The 21044-nt window shown below is 41.4% G+C and overlaps 1 protein-coding gene across 2 annotated transcripts in view; it reads right to left on the bottom strand.

Moving 5' to 3' along the window:
- Ncoa2 (nuclear receptor coactivator 2) overlaps positions 1-21044 on the bottom strand; it is a 224205-nt gene that overhangs the window by 135945 nt on the left and 67216 nt on the right. For both annotated transcript variants that reach the window (XM_050142073.1, XM_050142074.1), the window contains exon 2: positions 5840-5896. The gene's annotated coding sequence lies outside the window, so the exon portion shown is untranslated. The remainder of the gene's footprint in view (positions 1-5839; positions 5897-21044) is intronic.

The following is a 21044-nucleotide window of genomic DNA, read 5'->3' as shown; positions in this document are numbered from 1 at the left end:
AAAAAAAAAAAAAAAAAGGAAAAAAAATCAGAAAAGAAAAAAATGGCATGAATTGAGACAATAGAAGAACAAAGATTACAACTTTATTATGAATCTGCTTGAAAATGGCTTTAAAAGAAAAGAGAGAGGAACGGCAGCTGTAAATCAGGTGGGAAGTGAAGGCAGCCCCTGTGTCCGTGGTGAATACTGTGGTCAGACCACAGCCCTTATCTGCGGTTCAAACCCTACTCACTAGACAAGGAACAGAGGAAAGAATGGCATAATTTCTCATCCAGTGTAAAAGTCATCAAAAGATAAAATGTACCATAATTTATGTTTTCAGTTATTTGAAAGGATTCTCCAGTTATCCCAAGAATGTAATAGTTTTCACTTTTAACGTGTGTGCTTGCATGCACACGAATGCAAACACGACAACCTGTACAGGCAGTCCTGCTATGTGGGAGCTGATCAGACTCAGCTGAGCCATCCTGTCAGCCCCAAGAATGTGTAGCATTTTAAAGCTAAAATGCTGAAATCGTTTTGTTTGTTTTTGTTTTTTCGTGACAGGGTTTCTCTGTAGCTTTGGAGCCTGTCCTGGAACCAGCTCTTGTAGACCAGTCTAGTCTTGAATTCAAAGATCCACCAGCCTCTGCTTCCCTCTGCTGGGATTAAAGGCATGTGCCACCACCACCTGGCTATTCTTATTTAATGGCTGGGATACTTAGTGGCTGGGACAGTAGTTTCTGATTTTAAAATGGGGCCTCCAATTTCTCAAAGTGTAATAAGCCTGCAAATCCTCACTAGAGAGGAAGAAGGCCATATATAAAGCCAGTCTGAAATTCTGAGATGTACTTGGGGTGGAAGATTGTGTGTGTGGTGTGCTATGTGGCTCTCATTATTAATCTTTTACAATAGTAAAGAACTAAAGCTATGCATGTATATGTGGACAGCTGCAATAATAATAATGGCCTATAAATAAGCAGGGAGAAGGCAGATCTTAAAAACCATACTACTCTGTATAGAAATACTCGCGGAATTCATATGGTTTCACTCAAGTACCTTCACATCCTCCACGGCATCCTCAAAGTTGTAACAAGGCAGAAAGCACCTCTGTAAAAGTTATTGGGCTACTCTGACGAGGACAAGCTGCAGGACACACAATCCTGTGACTTCACGACCTAAGCCACCACCAGAACGTAAAGCATGAGTGTTTTCAAATCAAGTTGTTCAGCCTCTGCTTCAAAGAGGATTCAGACAGAATCCAAATACACTGCACACTCTGACACAAAGAATTAGCCATGTGAGGCCAAGAGCACAATCTCGCCAAAAGTAAAAGTAGACGTTTGTTTTTCTCTCTTTTCTCTGTCTTTCTATGTAGCTATATCTATCTCCACTTCAAAACATCTGTGAACACTTTAAGTCCCTCTGGAAACCTCACTGGGATATATAAACACACCAGGTATGTTATTCTCACCACCAGTCCTAGGAACCCTGGCGAAAATAAGAAGCTTTATCAACAGAGATGTCGGTCAAAATAATAACACAATTAAAAAGGAACCCAAGCTAGAAAGATCATGAGCCAAAGATATCAAGTTAGTTAGAATAAGGACATATATGTCATATACGTGCACTTCTCCCTCCTCTGCCCTCAAATACAAAAGATCAAGAGGTAAGATCAACCATCTGGCTTTTGATGAGAAGTCACATCACTCTGAAACTGAGGAAAGAAGGCCTCTGTGGCCCAACAGAAGGGTTTTTATTTTGTTTTTAAATAAGAAGCAAGGCCAGGCGGTGGTGGCACATGCCTTTAATCCCAGCACTCGGGAGGCAGAGGCAGGCGGATCTCTGTAAGTTCGAGGCCAGCCTGGTCTACAAGAGCTAGTTCTAGGACAGGAACCAAAAAGCTACGGAGAAACCCTGTCTCGAAAAGATCAAAAAAAAAAAAACCATACTGGGACTGGAAAGATGGCTCAGTGGTTAAGAGCACTGCTTGCTCTTCCAAAGGTCCTGAGTTCAATTCCCAGCAACCACATGGTGGCTCACAACCATCTGTAATGAGACCTGGTGCCCTCGTCTGTCTTGCAGGAATACATACAAGCAGAATACTGAGAATACTGTATACGCAATAAATAAATCTTAAAAAAAAAAAAAGAAAACCAGACTGTTCAAAGTAAACATATTAAATATGCACCATTGGCTAACACAGTAACAAACTGGCCTTTGGAAGCTGTTATAAATGTATTTAAAAGATGACAAGGGGCTGGAGAGATGGCTCAGAGGGTAAGAGCACTGACTGTTCTTCCAGAAGTCCTGAGTTCAATTCCCAGCAACCACATGATGGCTCACAACCATCTATAATAAGATATAGTGCCCTCTTCTGGCATGTGTACATAATAAATTAATTAAAAAAAAAACCCAAAGCCGGGCGATGGTGGCACACGCCTTTAATCCCAGCACTGGGGGGGGGGGGGGAGGAGAGGGGGATCTCGGTGAGTTAAAGACCAGCCTAATATACAGAGCAAGTCCAAGCACAGGCTTAAAAGCCAAAGAGAAACCCGGTCTAAAAAAAAAAAAAAAAAAAAAACAAAAAACAAAACAAAACAAAAAAAAAAAGACGTTATCTCACAAGTCATTATTTTCTAAAGATATTTTTAAAAGTTAGACCCTGCCTGGGTTTGGTGACATGTGCCTTTACCCCAGCATTCAGGAGACAGGCAGGTTCCTATGAGTTCAATGCCAGTCTGGTCTACACAATGAGACCTCTTCTAAAAATAAAACCCAAGAACCTAACTTGGATATACACTACATGTCTCTGTGAACAAGTTCAACGGTAGTAATTAGAGAGTTAAATAAGGAATATTGTACTATGATGTAAAATAAAGAAAAACTAAGATCACTTATAGCATTTACTGAGAAGATCCAGATCCTGCTGGTCTAGTAAGGTAAAGTATATTACTGTATGTTATTAAGACACTCATGATATAAAATTTAACTTAATAAAATTAAATCAAATAAGTTTCATAGTTCTATTCTTTTCAAACATCATAATGTAAGTCACTAAAATAGTTTTAAAATACAGTTCAAGACTATCTTCTATTTTCATATTCCATTTTATAATGCAGGGAAAAAATTATTTGCTGAACTAGTAAAACTGCCAGATTAAAGAATTACTAACCCAGATCAAATACCTTTCTTTTTTTTTTTTTTTTTTTTTTTGGTTTTGGTTTTGGTTTTTCGAGACAGGGTTTCTCTGTGGCTTTGGAGCCTGTCCTGGCACTAGCTCTGTAGACCAGGCTGGTCTCGAACTCACAGAGATCCGCCTGCCTCTGCCTCCCGGGTGCTGGGATTAAAGGCGTGCGCCACCATCGCCCGGCTCAAATACCTTTCTTAATGAAAGAGAAACTGAAAGACAGCGGCTCCCTGGCCTCCACTCCCCTTACCGAGCCACCAAGCCAACCATGAGGATCATGTCACTTCCTCAAGACAAGCTTGCAGGGTTAAGATGAAGGCCTCAAAGAGTGCTTCCAAGCAGAGGGCAGTGTTGGCAGGTTTACTGCAGGCTTCCTGCACATCCTCCCACTGAGTCACCCAGGCTATGGCAGTCCATTCTCAGAAAACAGGCTCGATGTCTGTGACACCTCAGTCCCTTCTGCTAGGTCCACACAATTGTCAGTGACTTACTTCTTGTTAAATATTTATCTAAACGGCACCCAAAATGCCAAGACTGTTGAATTGAAGGAAACAAAACCCTCAAAATCGTCACTCCAACTCTTCTAAGAAGTACTTGAGATAAGCAGCTCTGTACTCTGCTCAGAAGACCTGTATTTCCGTTCACTCCTCACTTGGGAACAACCACAGTCACTCCTGCTTTCTCCCCTGGTATGCCCCCACCATGAGAATTGAGATTATGTTACATGACTACAAGTGCACTGGTGCAGACACCCATACACCACCCACTAAAAATAAGCAGCAAACAACCTTCAGACAACCTACTATGTTCAAATGAGTTGTAAAACACACACTTCCAAAGCTTACTGTTAATAACTTCTTTGATTTCCTTGGAATACAGGGTCTCTAGATAGTGACAAAAATGGAAATGGAAGCAGTGCTAATGCCAAATAATCACACCTAAATAAATTGTAAAGATACACTTAGTCTTATGAGTAATTGTTGAAGAAATGCTTTATTTCTCTTTTAATCTACGTGTTGTAAGCAGCTCAAGGTAGCTTGAGCTTCACATATACACAAGGAGGTGTCAATAGAAGAAGCCTGGTAGACACAGGTCATTACAATGAAGTAATTCTAGTTCAGAATAAACTCACAGAATAGGTGCACTCCTTGGTGTTTTGGAAAGACATTCTAGAGCACTGAGCCGTCAATTCCGACCTGTGACTGGGTGGTGTTAGTGCAGAGAGTTGTCCAAGTGCATGCCTGTGTGTTGGGTTGTTTAGTCAAACCCCAAGTCCTCATCCATTTGTTGAAATGCAACCATTTTATATTTTTTAATTGCAGACTTGAAGAAGACTAATGTCTAATCAGACCTCCAAGCCAAGTAATGAGGCAAATTCGCCACCACTGAAGGCTGAATGCCCACCAACAACAGGAAAGGGTATACTTCACCATAAGAACCACAGAGCACTGACAGAGGCCTTGTTCTTAAACAGGCTAACCTTTCATAGCGTTTAATAGCCTTATGCACATCGTGCAGTGTTGAAATAAGAGCGGCTGGGCTGCGTCCCCAACACCCCGGCCGCTTGGCTAGCTCATGCCCGAAATAATAACACACAAACTGTATTCATTTAAGAACTGCTTGGCCCATGAACTCTAACCCTTAAAGGCTAATTCTCGCACCTGGACTAGCCCATTTCTAATGATCTGTGTAAGCACCCCAAGGTGTGCTCACCGGGAAGATTCTAGCCTAAGTCCATCGTGGGTTGGAGTTGCTTGGGAGAGCTGAGCATGGCGTCTCTGCTCCAGCAGAGCTGTCGGGTCTCTCCAGAAGCAGAGCAGAGTCTGACCTCACTTCCTCTTCCGCCCAGCATCCTATCCTGTTTATTCCGCCCACCTATCTTTTAACCTATCAGGACCAGCAGTTTCTTTATTGCTCAGCCAATGAAATCAACAGATTGATATATGACACTCCCACATCAGTGCAGATTATTTTGTTTGTACTTACAGACTGAATCTAAGTGCACTTTAGATACTCACATTCCACTGTTTAACAGCTTCATTCAGCCCTAACTATAAAGCAGCAGTGTTCTAAGGACTGAGGACGCAGCATCAAACAGACCCAGCCCCTGTGTTAAAGAAGCCTAAGTTCTCAGGGAGAGGGGGTTTAGAAATGAAGATGTAAAGGGAGTATTAAGGGTTAATAAATATCATCAACATACAGTATGAATGTGTAATAAGAGCTACTAACAAAAAAGGCCAAAAACAGGACTTCACAACACCCAACTATCCACTAACATTGAGATTTGCTGCCAAAAATCTATAGCAATTTTTCTTTTCTACATTATGCCAGTTTAATAACAAGCAAACAATATTTTACATAAAAAATAAGCGAAAACATTTTTCCAGGCTCTAAAGTTAAAATTTAATGAACTAACTAATCAACTTGTCTAGCATGTATACTTAAGACTCTTTCCAAATGGAAACTGAGCAACAACAAACACATGGTGTTTCACCTTCAGAAATCATTTTAAGACATTCAAAATGAACTTTCACAGCAGACACATGCAGGAAAATTGGTAAGTTCTGTTCTCTTTTCATTTACATCCATGTAAAATACTTAATCTTACAAAAAGTCATCACAACATAAAAGACTCAATGCTTGTGCCTGTACAACATAATAAAGACTCACCTGTGCCTGTACACAGTGCAGAAGATCTGTTCATCTGAAGCCAAATCTGAGCGGAATCTGCAATATGAACAAACAAACAAACATTAATGAAGAGAGAAACTCGCTGAGCTCATCAGCAGGTAAGATGTTCACAATCAATACACAGCTAATACTTGTGCATCACTCCCAGTGCACAAGCAACATTCACTAGTCAGCCCTACACTGAACTGCACAGCGAGCCAAGAAGTGTAATGACCTCGGCATCACTTCTACTGGCGTAGAACAGGACAAAATATACAAGGAACAATGCACTGGGAATGACAGTTCTCACAGCTACATTTCAACTGCTATCCAATGGGCAGCTCTCTCCACCAGGTTGAAGATGGACGGCCGCAGCACAGGCGGTACGGGATACCCTGTGGATTGCATCTATTCTGATTTGGTATGATAGACCACGCCCTCCTGAAAGGTTGCTGTGAATACCCTCAAAAAATTGCTTTGCTCAATTGCCAACTGAGATGAAACTAGCACACAGGTTATATCATGAACGACCTAATTAACGACGCCCCTATTCAGCAGGAAGCAGTTTGGAGAGAAAAAAACTACACCCATGTTCCCAAATATTGTTTATAAATGTTCTTTTACATTTAAAGGGGGATATGATATAGATATAAATAATTTGCATTGGTATGGATTTTATGGTCGATTTTGTTATATGTATATGTATTTCTGATCTTGATTAAGGTATTGTGATTGTGTAGTTCATTTTAAAATGTACTGTATAATTAGGAAATATAGGTTGTTAATGGATAATAGTCAAGCTTGTAGTCATGTTAGTTAGATTTTCTAGATATATAGAGATATCTTTCAGTTAGATAGGCATTCTTCATATCTTTCAAAGACTGCAGAATATGGCATTTTAAATGTTTTAATAACTTAGGGCTTTTCATGACAATGAGACACGTCTGCTCCTGGCAGCACCAATCTACTTCAAAAGGAAGATGGGCATCGAAGAGGATCCTTATGGAGTTTGATAGCCATTTGGGCAAGAAACTGCTCTTGCCTGGACTGTTGCATAAACTGGACACAGAGAACCCGCAGAGAGAGGACTGCTGAACTTGCCTAAAGGTGAGATGGTCTTTCGGGGTTCCTGATTCATGAAAGAGTCTGCGAGACATTCTGCAGGACACAGCAGAAAATGACTGAACTGTCTTTGAAATTTCCTGCTTCATGGAAATGTCTCTGGATACCATGGGCCTGTAGGCCGAAGATGGATGCCCCAACGGTACAGAGGAACTTTGGGTGACTGTCCAGGCAGCGAGATGTCTCTGTCATTTCTAGAGTTTTCTTATTTCTTGTTTACTTAGGTAGTATTATATCCTTCTGGAGTCTTTGATGGAGTTGAAGAATGAATAGATAGTTATAGTTTTCCTTAGTTATGATAAGAGATAAAATAGATATAAATATTGTAACTGTAATTCTTACTTGATAACTGTTTTGTTATATGTAATTTTACTATGTTAAAGTTAAAGCCTTTCTTTTTTGTTTAAACAGAAAAAGGGGAAATGATGTGGGAATGGTTTCTTATTAATAAAGAAACTGCCTTGACCCATTTTATTGGATAGAAAATTAGGTAGGCGGAGTATACAGAAGAGAATTCTGGGAGAAAGAAGGTTAGAGGAGGAGTCGCCATGATTCTCCCGCTCCAGACAGACACAGGTTAAGATCCTCCCTGGTAAGCCAGCTAGCGGGCTACACAGAATATTAGAAATGGGTTAGAACAATATGTAAGAGCTAGCCAATAAGAAGCTGGAACTAGCCGGGCCAGGCAGTGTTTGAAAGAATACAGTTTCCATGTAATTATTTCGGGCATAAGCTAGCCATGTGGGTGGCCGGGTGCCGGGGACGCATCCTCGCCGCTCCTAATTCAACAATGTAGTAATTGTAGCATAAAAATGACGGAACAATTTGCTATCTGAAGAAAAGTCTATTGGAGTAAAGGGTGTACTCCATGTATACGCACAGACCCAACCATAATGGTGGGTGACAATTGTTTTGCTGCTTCTAAGCAATCAGGTTAACAGGCTAGAGAGACATCCCTGCAGTTAGGAGCACCTGCTGCTTTGTAGCAGGCCTAGAGTTCAGGTGCCAGCACCATCTCTCCAGCCTGTTAACCTAATTGCGGGCTGAGAGATAGATGAGGAACAGTATCGTCTTTTATTTTGTTGATAAGTGATTATAAACAAATCTAGAGGAAGCAAATTTAGCCGCAGAAGAGAATGAAGTGACAACTGTAATAGTGACCAAAGGGCATTTAATATACCTGGAGAGAAAGAGAGACTGTACTTTATTTGTGTCAAAAGGAACCACCGGCAGCACTACTGGACTCTCACTGGGTGAGCACACGGTACAGCATCACCTGTGTTTCCATCTGCACACCCGTAAGGCAGCTCTAGCCCATGCTGTTCCCGAGGCGTGCCTTGGGAGCAAGGTACGTGGCTGCCACACCTGCGGGGTGTTCACAGAAGGTCACTGCTTTGATAATTCTATCACTTTTTGCTAACCTAACAAGAAGGCAGCGATCTGAGCCCCTGAAAACAGTTTTCCTGTGATTTCTGATGCCACACTGTGAAGAGACTAGCATTCATGTTTTTCCTGAGTCCTATGCCATGTAATTTTCTCAAAGTTGCCACCAACCAAAGGAAGCCATTTCCTATTGAGCGGAGTAGTGCCATGTGTGAAAAAGGTGCTGGGCCACCTGAGTCAACTTCCGGCATTTCTGACATACACCGGAAAAGCCAACACTGGCTATTACGAAGACATCAGTGACTGACTGGCCAAAGGGTGCCGGACAACTGCCACCCTGCATGTTCCTACCAAGGATCTTAGACTGGCCCCTGTCAAGCCATCACCACTCCAGTCACCAAGACAGGCAGGGAGGCTGGTAAACGCTGAAGACACACAGGGACAGAGAAAGCTGCAGAAGGACACTTGAAATTCTTTAACAGCTTCAGTCACATACAACTATATGCCCACAGTCTATGATGTGTGGTTGCTTAATTTTTTCTATTGAGATCAAAAACATAACCTACCTCGTAAAAATTAAAGCCAGATTTTTAACTTAGTGTGCTTCCAATCATAGGGTCATCTTCAAGAAAACTACACACACGCACACATATATATACACACACAGATTTTATAATATATCCTAAAATATAGAGTAATAAAAACTTTAGTGAAAAGAAGAATCAATGCTGCATCATAAGACTTACATACACTGGACTAGGCGCCGTTCGCCTAGCACAGAAGGTGGGGGTGGGGTGCTAGACTATCACTCTTGAAACAACTGCCTCTGCTGGACTCTACCTTGTTTATGATCTCCTGCCTCAGCCTCCTGAGGCGCACATTATGTCAGGAAAGCTCGTTATTCTTGCTTAGTGACACAAAAGTCCATCTCATACTTGCTGAGCTGAATGTTTAGAAGAGGACTAACGATACTAAATTCAAAGACTAATCTGAAAACCTAAATTAGAAGTGGTTAAGATCTTCTGAGCAAAGCATACAAAGAAAGGACAGTTATAGGCTTGGAGCTAAGCCCAGAGAAACACCAACACCAGAAAATAAGCGCAAACAAAGTAGCTAACAGGTGGAAGGAAGGCCAGCAGGTCGGGGCGGGGCACGCAAGACGAGATGCACATTGTTCCATTCCAAGAATTGAGTCCCTACCTGATTTGATAATAAGAAAGTACTGGTCCCTTTAAAACAACAGTATTAAACAAAAAGAGAAAGACAGATAAGGCGAATGAAAAAGAAATAAGGATCTGAACCCAGCAGGTGCAAATGACCACTACCATTACATTCTCTTCCTATCTGCATGGGAGCTCTCTTGAGGACAGGGAAAGGCAGCAGCCATCCTTGAGGCGATCTTGGGATTTAAAGCACTCTGAACCCTATTCACAAGGCTCAGGCTAGCTTCCCACCATCACTAGAACATGTCACATGGATAACCACACCAGGCTCCACAAAAACTGTTTACTGTCTTTAGATCAGTCATGTGGACAATCTCAAATTATAAATTCCCTTCAGACATTCTCCTTCTTCTAGTTTTTTTTAATTCCTAATTATTGTTGATGAAATCAATCACACTAAAAAATAAATGAACCCTTAACCCTTCCTTTTATATTGCTGAGTTTAAGGTAGACAAGCCTGTAAGATACTTCAAAACTACCCAAAATATAGGATATCTTTAAACAAAGAAGTAGCAAAAAAAAAAAAAAAAAGGATCAAAAGTTAACATTCAAACCCATGATCTCTCCATACAGGCTAGGGACAATCTTTAACTCCCAACACACCCTCAACAAGCAGAAGACACCTGTCTATCAAAGATCTCTCTGTCAAATGATGTCACTGTCACCACATATCATCTCAATAGAATAAATGGAAGCTACACACACACACACACACACACACACACACACACACACACCCCAACAAGGAGAGCAGCAGGTGAAAAGGTTGACTATCCCTTTCCTTGCTCTTGGCACCTCCCCAACAAAACCTGGTCTGGATTTTGAAGTTTTGGATTCCAGTTGCTTGTGCTGTCCTATGGGTAACATATTTCTCTACTCATCCTGAATTAAAAGAGATTTTATGAATCCAAGAACAATAAATCCTAAACACCATATCTTAACGTACTGCTTGTAAAAAGGCATGACAGTTTGAGAATTAATAGACAAAACATCTAACAACACAAAGTGCAAACCTACGGAGAGCAGTAAGGCACCTCGGTGTGTGCATACAACGGGAATACAACAGGGCCACTGGGAACCCCAGCACTCAAACATTTATCATTAGTTTGTACTGGGAATAAATCTTCTTTACAAGTTGTTTTCAAATCTATAGGAACAACCAACCACAGCATTCCTCGAGTGCTATAGAAAGGTAGAGCTTATCCCCCCCCCCCCATAGTAGCCACTAGCTGTCCCTTCCAGGAACCACTATTCTAATCTCCAGGTCAATGAGATCAAGTTTTAAATTACCACACATAAGTGAGAACATATGGTATTTGTCCTTCTGTGTCTGACTTACTCTACATAACATAATGTCCTCTGGGCTCATCCACGTCACACCAATCCTATGTGTTACGTCCAAAGGAAAATAAGTCAGTGACACAAGATGACACGCCTCTGTTCACTGCAGCAATGATCACAATGACTAATTACAAGACCCTCAATTGAGTCAGGTAAAGCAAATGGCACTTTACTATCCAGACATAAAGAAACAGGCGTGACATTTTGCTGAGAAGCAGATGCCAATGGCTCTGCGGTAACTTTTACATGAATTATTGCAAATGCTTGTCACAGACAGATGCCTATTAGTGCCAATAAACTGTGCATCAGAAACACTAGTGACTGACTCACATTAGAATGAGAGGACAAAAGGCCTTCCTGCTGCCCCCTCTCTCCCCCACTTCTTACTCCTCTCAGAAAACCCAGCTGAACATTAGAAAGATGCTTTGTAATGCCCAGCCTCACACAGCTGCCAGCAACTACCTCACAAGGAATTGCAAAGTAGCCCTCTAACAAGACCACTCAATTGCTTGTGTCAACAAAAGCAACGAGAACAGAAAATAACACCATGCTGGAAGGAAAACAGAAGTGAAGAGGGCTCGACTTCATCAGACACTGGACGGGACAGAAAAAGAAAGTGAGACAATTCTGAAACCTAATGGAGAAAAAAGTGCCAGAAGTAACCTGGAATTGCTCAGTTCCTTCTCTAAACCAGAGATGTTTGGGCTGCAGAATGCACACAATGACCTAAGATACCCAGGATGGGTTTTAGTGGAGTCCCATACTTTGACTTAGATGCCAATGTAAAACGACCAACAGGCAGATATGCTAAGTCAACTACAAGTCGAAACTGTCTGTGGGTTAAGATAGCAGAAAACAAATCTTTTCAATGGTCTTAGGAAGTAAGACACCACTCAATAGCAAAAATAGTTATAAAGTACAATAAAAATAAATTTATGGTGGGGGTTCCTAAGAATCACTTACGGGATTTCCGATGGTTGTGACCCACAGGGTAGAACTGCTATCCGAGGGGGACCACTGTACCGACTGAGAGCACACGGCTGAGAGCCAAAGCCGTTCAATATCTCAGGCTCTGTGTTGTACGTTACCAGACATTGCTGCTATTATCATTTCTTTGATACCCAGTTCTTTATAAGGTTGGGTAAAGAAAGCAGGGAAGAGGGAAAATACAGCTTGTACATGCACTGGAAATAGTACCGAGGGAGGTGTGGGTAGGGTGAACATGGTGTGAAATGTTACACACGTATGAATCTCTCAAAATAAAAAAAAAGGAGTGCACACTGAATTCAAAAGAGTCTGAGCTGTGAGGATCACCAAGCAATCTACGACCTCCATTTCATAGTTTCATAGTTTGTGTTTAGTTAGTGACACTGATCCTACGGAAAAGAAAACATGCAGCAAAAGAAATCAAATAACGCACTAAACAGGCTGCCTATCCCAGAAGCTACTATACAAGTTAAATTTCCTCATTTTTCACAAAAATAAACATAGCTATACAATCAATGTACAGTTTTTAAAATTTATTCATGCCAAATTAAGGCAAATATAGTGCCCTCACAGTGTGCCTTAGGGTGTGGTGCAGAACAAAGCTGCTGTGGTTTAACTTAAATGAGTAAGAAAAAAATGCCCTGACTTCCTCTGCAAAAGTAAATTTTATTAAATTTGAGGATTCTGTCTTTATTGTTAGGTAGGAAGCGTATTGTTTTGTGGTGTTAATACAAACTTTCTCATCTGAGTTGACAGTATCTGGGTATCATGGGCCTATCAAATGATATAAATGTGTGCTCACAGTGTGCAGACGCTTCCTCGGGGGACTCTGTTGAGCATACATCCTCAGGAAAGGTGTTAAACACCTTTCAAGTACACCAAGAACAGCGAATACAGCAGGAAGACAGCCACACACACACACAAAAAAAAAAACCCCACAGTAACAGTCCTCCATACCAGAAAATCTGTATTCACCCAAAACAGGTGGCAACTCTGATCATGTCACTGACATGGTGAAGTGGTACACAGAACATGATCCCTATGTGGAAGTGTGGAAGACCAAAGATGGCAATTACCTTTGCTACTTCTCCCCCAGAATAAAGATGTTAACTACCTTCCCCAAGAAACTGGACAGCCTTGCAAGATAGGCAATATCATTGAGATGTTGATGCCTGCGTGTAGTCCTCAGACATCCGCCTCAGACCCCTACGTCCTTGGGCCTCAATGTCCTGAGCAACCTATGGCTCCGGCAGCACTTGGTTGAGTATGTCCAAGGCAGTGAGGCATAGAGATCATGTACAATATATGCAACTGCTGGGCCAGGCTGTCCAACTCCTAACACAGAATGAGACAGAATGAAAATACACGTAACAGAATAAAAACTAACAGCTTGTATATATAGTAATATAGTAAGAGCTTTAAAGCCAGAAAAAAAAATCAAAAACATTTCTCAATATCAGAGAGAAGCCTGCCGGAATGATATCAAACACAAGAAAGGCCCACGCTGACTGGGGATCATTTACCTGTCGTGTATTTACAGTGGCAGACTCCGGAAATATGCGGACAAACACCACAGCTGACCTCCCACACCTCAGAGTTTGGATGTTCTTGCTTCTGACCGTGGCTAATTGGGCTACGACTTGCTGCCTGCCAATTATCACAAACCAATCACACCACCTGGTAGCAGCCTTGTGAAGATCTTAAGTCAAAGTCAGCGCGGTGTTCAGCACTAAACACCATCCATGCAACTACTATAAGTCTGAGGCCCTCTATGGATTTTTACAACTGGAGTTGGAGAGATGACTCAGCAGTTTTACTGTGCATACTGTTTTCCACAGAGGACCTGAGTTCAATTACCAGCATCCTCATCAGGTGTTTTACAACCACCTATAACTCCAACTCTGGATATATAACACCTTTCTGATCTCTGCAGGCACACACGTGTACACACACAGGCACCCACACGCGCATGTGCGTGCACACACACACACACACACACACACACACACACAAATTCAGAACACCTGAAATATATTTGAAGTATGTCTTCCCATACTTAAATTCAAAGTGTGATCATAATGTCTTCCTGTATATTTTTCCCCTCACAAAAATCACAGGGAACATTAATCAAAAAAAAAAAACAACCAAATTTGATCAAATAGTCTGAGTTCCTTCATGAGAAGGAATGAAGATGGAATCAAACTCCCACAAAAGGTCACATATAGTTTGCAGAATTACCCATGCTTTAGTTAACTGTACTATATAGTAAAATGTTTCGGTTTCTATTTCAGACTATAAATCCATGGCATGCGGAACTAATCCTTTTTATTTTTTCCTCACTGAGTATTAGCTGCGAGACCCTTTTAAGATACATTACAAACGGGCTAAGAGAATTCTCTGCTTTACTGCAGCTGCGACTTTGGGACCCAGAATGGGAAAACAAGGTCAGCCGTGAGCTACCACTCTAGCGGGATTTATTTCTGTCTAGGCATGCTACAGTTTAAACAAACACACTATTCCTTGGACTAAAATAGTTTCAACCACTTCTTTTATTAAGGCACAGACAATGTAACCTTTCATAATGTTATTCTCTAGGTTCTAAAATTATTCACACTTTCTCCTATTTGTAGCTTTCTTTCCCCAAATGCCGTATGATGCCAAAGGGAACACAAAGAAGGGTCAATATTCTACAACGTATTTTTAGACATAAGAAAATTGCTTGATCCCATGTTGTGAAAGAACAAAACAGTCATGAGGCAACTATATTCTCAAGGGGAAAGATTATACTTGCTCTTTTCCCTTTTCTCACCACCTACCCTGCCTGCCTGCCAAAGAGAAGGGGTCTTGTCATGTTGTTCAGACTGGTGAGCTGCCTCTTCTAATTTCAATACTTGGTGCTATGTCAATTTCCTTTATAAAACATAATACAAAAGAAAATGTCTTCTTGTTAAGTATTAGCTTATTAATATTTTGTGCAAAATACTATGAAAATCAAAACCTGAGCTTGACAACAGTAACCTTCAGCTGTAGAAAGTAACACATGGAGCTGCTGAGTTTGATCCCTGGGACCTACATGGGAGAGAGAATCCACTCCCTCTAGTTGTCCGTGACTTCAACTTGTGTGCTGTAGCACAAGTGTGCACACGAACACACATACTAACACTTAGTAAAAATTAAAACCATGAAAGCATCACCAGCTGGAAGAGGTGCCTCAGGAGTCTAAAAACACAAAACTGGGGGCCTCTGAGAACCAAGACCCCTCTCTTCTCAAGGGGCCAGACACCCAGCAATACTCTGAGGACAGCACTTAGCATCTCCAGGCCTCAGGTTTATCAGTGACAAAAGAACACCTGGGCTTTCAAACTCCTGTCTCACTTAAAACAAACAAATAAACAAAACCCCTCACAGTCTGTTGTAGTATTTGGATCCCTTTTGCCAATCACTTTTGGGGCAGCAAGACCTAGGGCGTGGTCTTGTCTGTTTAAGTGACTGCTAAAAGAGGGGTCTCATCCCACTCCTTCACCCCCTCCCACCACTCTCTCTCTGGGGTGGTCTAAAAAGGGCTAGGGGTAGTTGGTCCCCATCTCCCCTGGGCAGAATGGCAAGACACAGCAGTTGGAACAAGGCGGAATCTAATCTGTTCTGTGTCAGTGAGTATTTATTCGCATTTTACAACTAAAACTCGAGAACCTTAACAGACTCCCATGGGTTCATGTAACAACAGTCCTTTCACAATACATTTAAGGTATACATTTCATTTGTTTGATTAAAAGGTAAAATTATTTCTCTAATCTTACACTAAACACCTGATAGCCTTTCTCTTACTTTCTCATTGCAGCTTGCAGCTCTGTGATAAACCTGTAATTACCCCCAGAAAATGCCAGAAGGAAGGTGCTATAATGCCCCTGGATGTGTGATGTGGGAGTGTCATATATCAATCTGTTGATTTCATTAGTTAAGTAATAAACACACTGCTTGGCCTCATAGGTTAAAGTATTGGTGGGAGGAGTAAACAGAATAGAATTCTGGGCGGAAGAGGAAGTGAGGTCAGACTCTGCTCTGCTTCCGGACAGAGCCGACAGCTCTGCTCTGGAGCAGAGACACCAGGATGGACGGAGGCTAGACTCTTCCCAGTAAGCGCACCTTGGGGTGCTTACACACATTACTAGAAATGGGCTAATCCAGGTGCGAGAATTAGCCTGTAAGGGCTAGAGTTCATGGGCCAAGCAGTTCTTAAATGAATACAGTTTGTGTGTTGTTATTTCGGGCATGAGCTAGCCAAGCGGCAGGGGTGTTGGGGACGCAGCCCCGCCGCCGCTCCCTATTTCAACAGATGTGACTAAAGCCACTCAGCCACAGTATAAACATATGCAAACATACTATAAACATACATGATATAAAGTAGAAGACACAGGACTATGCAAACAAGAGCAGGACGGACGGTGAGGGAAGCAAAGGCGTCTGTGATGCCATCACGCAGCCATTCAAACACTGGGAAAAACTCAACCAACAAAAGTCTAGAATTTAGATCTTCTGACTCTTAGCTTAGTGCTCACAAGAAATTACTAGAAAAATAATCGCTTGCAATTCCAAAAAAAAAAAAGCTATAAATAAGTTTACAGCAGTAAGAAACATCATTTTTAGTGGATTCATGGTTCTTAGGGCTGCAATGTTGTATCTCGGATACATTGTTCCTTAGGGCTGCAATGCTGTAGCTTTTTGTTTGCTTTCCGGTTATGTTGTTGCTGTTTCAAGACAGGGTTTCTCTGTGTTAACAGCCCCAGCTTTCCGGAAACTATTCTGTAGCCCTCAAGCTCACAGAGATCCACCTGAGTGTGCATCTTAAATTTCCTAAAATAACATAGTTTTAGGCCTTTATGTCAAGAATCCTGGCATAGGAAGTTTCAATTGAGTTACTAAGTTAAAATGTGTTAATAACTAATGAATTTGGGGGGATTTTAGTGTGTTCACCAAAATTCACCAATAACCGATGTCTTGTCAGTGAATTTGGGTGTTTTTAAAGTAACAATGCACATTGGCATTTTAGTTTAATGCAGTATTTCATAATTCAGTTTCTTAAAATACCAAATGTCATTCTAAAGCCCTTTTTTAAAGCATCTTACAAAACACTTTCTCACATTTTAAAAAGACCATTATTTCCTAAATAACAAATGAAACTGGCCAGGGGTGGTGGCAGATACCTTTAATCCAGCACCAAGGAGACAGGTGATCAAGGCCAGCTTGGACTGTGTAGTGAGATCATCCACCACCACCCCCACCGCCCAAAATAAATATCAAAACGATTATACTTAATTTCTCAACTTACACATAACTATATTAAAAAGCATATCACTCTGCAATTTCCACTTTAACACTGCATGCTTATTCTGGGCTCACCTGAAACCTTGGTAGCCAATGCTGTCAAGCTCTCAAGAACAACCACAAATAAAGCACCAAAATTCCTGTCATGACTGCAACAAGGGGCATAAGTACTGACAGGAATGACAATACATTGAGCTCCTGTTGCTAGAACCGCTGCTAAAAAAACCAGAGGACACTCAGTTCACGAGAAGCATGTACACTTAGCCAACATTAGCACAGAAGGTAACAAGGAGGCCCACACTAAACTTCCATGGTGTTGTGTATGGACCAGGAGCCAGCATCCACAGGTAAGACTTACACACAGGCTCAGTCACAGAGGATCTGACAAGTGGGTTTGCCCTATTTATGAAAGAGAAAACTCGAAAGCAAAAGGTTAACTAGCTAATTCAAATTATAACACTAGATGAATTTATTCGGTTCCCAAAGAAACCAGACTTTTCTAACCCTTCCTTTAGACAACTGTGAGCTCCCAAGACAAACAAAACAAACATTTCCACTTAGTAGTAGTTGGAAAGTCCCACAATACTCCAAAAGTTTTTGAAAATGAAAGCAGGTTCGACACTCACACTGTTCTTAAGAATAGCATCTTTACCACTTCAGGACAAGAGGCATGACTTATCACTTGGTAACACAGTGCCTTGCAAGTCTGAAAGAGCTACAAGAAGAGATTGTGCAGTCTCTGCTCATTCATATATATACATACACACACACACAAACATATACATACACACACACACACACACATATATGTCACTGCTTTTAAAGGAGAGGGGGCTACAGCAAAACAGGTATATATTTGTTTCTAAAGATACAAAAAAATGTTTAGGAAAACAGAATCTGGCTAGAAGATTCCAGACATTCAAGGAAATTCCTAGTACTTAAACACCTACACACAGCAGTCTCCCACCTTTCTCCCATCATATCCATTTTAGAATTGAGAAGGTGATTCTGCCAACAGACCATAAACATTTGAGATACAAAGTACATTTCAATAGCAACACTGTTCTCCAGAGATACACAGCAAGTCCTATTTTAACAGGAAGCACAGCATGCACAAAAATGACATGTGGTGTCCTTCTGTATATGTCTTACTTTTATTGGTTAATGAATAAAGCTGCTTTGGCTTGTAACAGGGCAAAATATAGGCTGGAAGAGATATAGCGTGAAGGTAGGTGGAATCAAAGAGATGCCATATAGCTGTGGAAGGAGACAGACGCCAGCACCTTACCTGGTAAGTCACAACCTCATGGCAAAACACAGATAAATAGAAATGGGTTAATTTAAGATTTAAGAGCTAGCTAAAAATAGGCCTAAGATATCTGCCAAACAGTGTTATAATTAATATAGTTTTTGTTTATTGATGGCACCCCATGTGGAGCAACTACATCCACATAAAACCCGACAGACCATAGGAAGGAACTGTAGACAGAAAAAAACAGAGTTAAGCATGGCTTCTTGGTAGCAGCATTTTCTCAGGTGGGCTCTGTTTGTAGAGGCGTGATTTCTTTAAGAGAAGGCTTCCTGACTCAGCATTAACAGCAAAAACTGCACAGCCTCTTTAAGGGAAGGTTTCCTGGTTCATGCTAGTAGCGCGAACTTTGGTTCTTTTGGGACATCCTGCACTGAAATGGCGTCTGAGAGCAGCGTGTTAGGAATTGCTTACAGGCGACATAGAACCACTGCACCCCTGGAGCTGAGCTGGTGAGTGTGGCTTACAGAGGCAGTGAACACACCGCCACCATGTTGAACTGTACAGAGCCAACAGAAAGGGTTGCTGAGTTGTTTCTAGCCATGCCCACTTAGCATTTAAAATTCAGGTGTTCCCAGTTAAAAAGTGATTACAATACGCAACAAGGACAAGATTCAGACAAAAATAAACCTCTGAACAGTTTACGGTATATTTAAAAAATGTATGTAGGCTTGAGAAAAAAAAGAAAAATATATAGACAGCTTTTTTAAAAAAAATAGATTTAAAAAATAAAGTCTTTAGACAGACATTCGAAGATTAAAGGAGTATAGAAGCATAGGAAAGAAAACTCATTTACAGTACTACGGAGAAACACTAGTTTGGGACTAATGCAAGTCTAAATTCGCTGAGGAAGTAAGAACAAACTACATCTTTGGAAGTTTAAATTGAAAAAGTAAAACTACCCAAACTTCATGTTCTAATATATCCCCCTGAGAGAAATAAATCAAGGAGTAACTCTACAAATCTCCAATTCCTGACTGCCTTACAGTAACAGGAGGGTTCTTCATACACTTTTGCACACCCTCTTCCATGTCTGACTCACCCAGTAGCTGCACCAAGCACCTCCCAGGGAAAAAAGAGGCTGCAAAGGCAAAGTCAAATTCCAACTTTTGATTTTGGATCCCAGTAAAAGCACTTACAGGGAAGAAAAAAAAAAAAAAAAAAACAAGCAGAGATCTCTTAGCCAGAAGAAAAAGAACACACTAGCACCAAAAGTGGGTGTGACTACCGAAGCAAGCACAAATCCATCTTGAGAGTACTTCCTTCTTTCATGTCACTGTGAAGAGGGGAGAAAGGAATAAAGGAAGAGAAAGCCAAGAGCACATACTCACAAACCCAAACCACAAGACAAATAATCTAAAACCAAATCATAGGAGGCCAAAAAAAGTGTGATATCTACATGAGAAGTGATGTTGCAACCCTCCAGGGTGAACCCACATTCCTGCCACAAGCCTCAACCAAAGCCCAGTGCGTTCACCCAGGCCACACAGCTGGCAGCTGGGAGAGCATCCAGTTAGAGCCAAGACTAAAAGAGAAATGAGCAGGACCTGGGACTGTACTTTGGGCCCCACCCTGGCTCATGAAACACTGTGCTACTGGGGTCAAATGTTACGCTGCTCCAAACCAGTAAAACACATTATTGTAACTTGTCGAAAGATCCTAAGAAAGCACCGTTCCAGTTAGCAGTATACATGCTTCCCAGAGTCCCCCAGAGGCATGACAGCACCTTCACACAAGGCTTCGAGGACGTGCCTACCCTTGGTAAACGCAACACATATGTACATAAGAGCCTAGTACTCTCCCCAAATCAAGGTGCCTGAGGTTAAAAAGAAATCTCGTTAGATTGTTAGGGGACTGAACTTGGTTTACAGGGCTCCAGGTTGTTTAATGAGCTATTTTAAAGGCACACATTTTTACCAAGCCCTGGGTGTGTTCCGTGAAACTATAAAGTACAACTAAATGAAGCTAAACACCTTTCCAACCCAATCTAAAACAGCACCTGTCAACCCACAAGAAAAGCAGTCTGGTTTGGTTACCAGATCACTCAAGAAACTACCCTCCAGAACCCAAACCCCAATTCTAGTTATTTGCCATGAGATTTGAAATCAATTTGTCAAGAGAGATTCATGGCTCAGTGGTTAAGAGCATGGGCTGCTCTTCTAGAGGAGCCAGGTTCAGTTCCAGCACCCACAGCGTGGCTCATAATCACCCATAATTCCAGTTTTAGGGAATGATGTAAGCCACTGCCATATGGCAATATACAAATTAATAGAAATGGGTTAAATAAATATAAGAGTTAGCCAATAAGAAGCTAGAGCTAATGGGCCAAGCAGTGATTTAATTAATACGGTTTCTGTGTGGTTATTTCAATTCTGGGCAGCCAGGACAAACAAGCGGACTCCATACAACAAATAGGCGCCCCACGTAAAAACTGAGAGGGCTTGAAAAAAAATTCTAGACAGAGAGAGAGAGAGAGAGAGAGAGAGAGAGGGAGGGAGGGAGGGAGAGAGAGAGAGAG

The sequence above is a fragment of the Alexandromys fortis genome, unplaced genomic scaffold (genome assembly GCF_014885135.2).
Source record: "Alexandromys fortis isolate MF-2015 unplaced genomic scaffold, M_Fortis_MF-2015_v1.1 scaffold_41, whole genome shotgun sequence".
Lineage (NCBI taxonomy): Eukaryota > Metazoa > Chordata > Mammalia > Rodentia > Cricetidae > Alexandromys > Alexandromys fortis.
The sequence above is the reverse complement of the archived record's forward strand: the minus strand, read 5'-3'. Positions and strand labels throughout refer to the sequence as shown.